The following is a 4,337-nucleotide window of genomic DNA, read 5'->3' as shown; positions in this document are numbered from 1 at the left end:
CTGGTCATAGAAGGAGATCAGGTTGGTCAAGCAGGACCTGCCTTTTATAAACCCATGCTGACTGGGCCTGACCATCTGGTTGTCCTGTACATGCCATGTGATGGTGCTCAAGATGATCTGCTCCATAACTTTCTCTGGCACCGAGGTCAGGCTGACAGGCCTGTAGTTCCCCAGATCCTCCTCCAGGCCCTTCTTGTAGATGCATCTTTCTTGCATTAGAGCCCAAAACTCAACACAATGTTCTAGATGCCATCAACCGAGTGCTGAGCAGAGTGGGATAGTCACTCCCATCGATCTCCTGGTTACGTTCCTGCTCATGTAGCCCAGGTTGTTGATGACAGTCCTTGGTGACAGGGAACAGTGCTGGGAGTCGCATCTGTTTTGATGGGGTTTCCGCAAAAGCAACCTTTCTTGGCCCTGCTTTTGGGCTGCTACTTCTCAGGGGCTGAAGGATGGCTGGCGGCTACCAGGCCAGCATCCAGTCAGGGCTCTGGACAGACAGAGTCATAGAATCATAGAATAGTTTGGGTTGGAAGGGACATTTAAAGGTCATCTAGTCCAAACCCCCTGCAATAAGCAGGGACATCTTCAACTAGATCAGGTTGCTCAGAGCCACGTCCAACCTGACCTTGAGTGTTTCCAGGGATGGGGCATCTACCACCTCTCTGGGCAGTAACGTCGTGCCCAGCTGTGTCCTACAGCAGCTCCCCTTCCTCAGCTGCAAGCTTCTCTGTAGCCTTTGCTGCTGGTCTCCACACTGCTTTGGCGAGATCCTGGACAGCCCTTTGAGACACCCAGCCCACACCCACTGCCTCTCTCACTGCCCTGAGTTTCTCCCTGCCTCCCTCTCTCCAGAAACATTCCCAGGAAGCCCTGGGCACAGACAGGGAAGGAGCAAGGTGAGAAGGGCATGCACCACCTGTGGGCCTGTGTGGTGAGTTGACCCTGACCAGCACTACGCACCCACTGGCTCTTCACACTCGCTCTGCTGTCCCAGTGGGATCGAGCAAGAACTGGAAGAGGAAGAGAGCGAAATACCCTTGGGTCAAGATAAGGACAGTTTAAGAAGGAAAGGGACAAAAGAGAAAAAAACAAGTGCTGCAAAGGTAATCACGCACCACCTTGCACCAGCAGACTGATGCCCAGCCATTGTCCAAACAACGGCTGCTTTGGAAAGACTGCCCACAGTTTTATTGCTGAGCCTGATGTTATATGGCATGACATAGCTCTTTTGTCAAGTCAGGTGAACCATTTGGAGGTCATTTCCTGCTTGAGCCTCCTCCCCCAGTTCAGTGGCAGCCAGGGCAAGAGGAATTGCTGCCCCTCCTCTCCCATCTCTTCCTCTCCCCTCCTGGACACTTTCCAGGAATCTGTGGGGCTGCTGCCCTCCCAGGGCCTCCCACATCCCAGGCGCCTCAACCACCATCAGCAGTGGCCATGTGCCCCTTCCGCAGCATGTGTACCGAGGCCAAGAGAGAACGTCCGGGCAGAGGCTCAGCAAAGCTGGGTCTGATGACCAGGAGCTCTGGAGGAGTCATGGACGCCCTCCAAACCTGCAAGTGATAGTACCCGAAGGGGACCCACTGCACTGTGTCATACCCTCCCCTCCTTTTGTGAATGCTGAAGGCTCCCAATGTGCCCCACTCACCCGTAACTTCCCCAGGGCAACACTTTCCTCACCCTTGGTGCTACAGTGTCCACAGAAGAGGCAGTAAACAATCATTCCTATGGTGGTTTGACCTTGTCTGGCTACCAGGTGGTGAAGAGATAGTTGTTATCTTATTGATCACATCCATAGGGATGACGTCCTGCCATTTTGCTCCCAAGAAACGCATCTCCTGTGCAGGTCTGTTGACCTTGCTTCTTTTTACGACCAATCCACCTTTCAGAAGAATCAAAATTATTCTTTTGCCCTTCTCAAACACTTCTTCTGCTTTCTTGCCCCACATGATGGGGCAACTAAACTGCAACTAAACTGACAGCCTTTTTGCATGACCCCTTCTTAGCAGCTGTCTTCCCCCTCAGTTCACATACACAGGCTTCCAGCTTAAAGGTGGGCTCACCATCCCACTTCCTCAGTCCTCCCCCTGGTCATGCAGGAAGAACCAGAGAGGGCCACGCAGCATGGTCTTAGGGTTCCCTTTCCCACTGACCATGGTGGGAGAGGACTGGCTCCATGGGGCACCCCTCACAGCTGAGGTGCTGGCCTGTGGGGACAAGGAGGGAGAGGGATTTTCTTCAAAATTTCAGAGGCAGGAAGATGCTCTCTCCACAGTTGGTGTATCCAAATCTGGGCAATACATTGTTGCCACGGTATTAGAATATGACACTGGTGCATTTTGGACTAACTTTTTCACATGGCCCATATACACAGGGCATTCTCCAGACCTTCAGAGACCTCATTGTCATCGAGGCCACCATAGATGACTTGCAGCACCGCTAATTCTCTCAGGTATTGGATGCCTTCCTAAGTGGTAGTCCACCTTCCTTGATAATTCACAAGATCTTCCTTGAACGGATATCTTGCCCTCACACTTGACAGGAGACACCTCCAGAGACTGCAATTCATTGCCTCTTTTCCAATTCCGCTGACAACTCCCTGGTCCCTATCGAGGCATCCCAGCTGTTGGGCTTCCTTATCTTCCAATTCCTGACTGTTGGCCCCACTCTCCCAGCGTCGGAGTTGCCAGGCAGTAATCTGCTCACATGGCTGATGCCTGTAATCTTTATACACGTCTCAAAGTTCTCTAGAGGTCAGGGACAGGGTACTTTCCGTCTCTTGAGTGATTTCTCTCACTTCTTCCTCCCATTTCTTTGCTGAAGGACCAGCTTCCCGATCAGACTCTTCCTCCTCCTCACTCCCTTACTAATTGATGATATGGACCCGTTCACCTCCTTGTCCACTATTTCTTTTCCAGTACTGGAGCGATTACTGTAGGTAGTGTTTGGGTCCCTACCTCAACCATGGTGTTCTCAGATGTGGTTTGGGTCTCTGCCTCAACTACCGTGTTCTTAGATGTAGTTTGGATGCCTGGCTGAATCATGACATTCTCAGAGGTGGTTTGGATCCTTGTCTTAACCACAGTCCTCTGATAGTACTGAATCATGGCTCGATAGGCACAGGTCAAGCTCCAATATTGTGCTAAAAGCTGCCACGCAGGGACCGGCCATCTCAGGGCATGTTTCACTGTTGCCGCACCCAAAAGTTGTCTCTTCTTACGCCAGCATAACACCAACTTCCACAAACCCCATAATAGGCAAACAGTGTTAATTAGTGGTATTAAACACCTCACGTAAGGGTGAACAAGGACCTCGGGAGCCTGCGCAACAAAACAACCCACATCAGTCCCAGATGGGAAGAGGGAGGTGTATTCCCTCATCCTCTCCACTAGATAGCTCCCCCAGCACAGTAAGGGCATCAATGCCAGGGAAAAGCACGTAGCCTTTGGTTCTATTAACATGTTCCCAAGCTCAGCCAAATAAAGAGATAAGCAGTGCAGCAAGGAAACTCTCTGACCCGCACAGAAGCCTGCCGATTAATAACTACTACAGCTATAGCATGCTCAATTCAAAACTGCCATTGTCTTAAGCCCCATGTTGAATGCCAAAATGACTGGGGTGTGTTGACCTTGATTGGTCGCCAGGCGCCCACCAAGGTGCTCTATCGCTCCCCCTCCTCAGTGGGACAGGGAGAAAATAAGATTAAAATGTTGTGGGTCAAGGTAAATGCAGTTTAATGAATAAATGCAAAGGCCGTGCGGAGAAGCAAAGCAAAGCAAAAAGATTTATTCTCTATTTTCCATCAGCAGGTGATTTTCAGCCACTTCCTGTGAACCAGAGCCGGAGTACATGTAGTGGTTGCTTCAGAAGATGAACGCCTTAATACTGAATGCCCTCTCCCCATCCTCCTTATTTCTCTTAACTTTTATTGCTGAGCAAAACGTCATATGGTATGGAATATCCCTTTGGTCAGTCTGAGTCAGCTGTCATGGCTATGTCCTCTCCCAACCTCTTGCCGAAACTCTGCCTACTGGCCATTGGGAGAGGGGTTAGAGAGTCAGGGTTCCTGCTGTGCAAGCACTGCTCAGCAAAATCCAAAAAATGGATGTATTATCAGCACCCTTCTAGCTAAAACTACAAAGAATAGCACTATGAAGGCTGCTATGGGGAAAGAGAATTGATCCCAGTCAGACCTAACACAATTCTGTTAACAACCACGGCACAAGCATCCCAAAGAGCACCCTCCCAAAATTACCCCTGAGCAACATCTCCCTCCTTGGGCATGTTGGGAAAGCGTCTGCAGGAAAAAGGATGACACAGAGGCATGGGCTGGGATG

This window comes from Aptenodytes forsteri, unplaced genomic scaffold (assembly GCF_000699145.1).
Source record: "Aptenodytes forsteri isolate BGI_AS27 unplaced genomic scaffold, ASM69914v1 Scaffold500, whole genome shotgun sequence".
Classification (NCBI taxonomy): Eukaryota; Metazoa; Chordata; class Aves; order Sphenisciformes; family Spheniscidae; genus Aptenodytes; species Aptenodytes forsteri.
Note: the sequence above shows the minus strand (reverse complement) of the source record.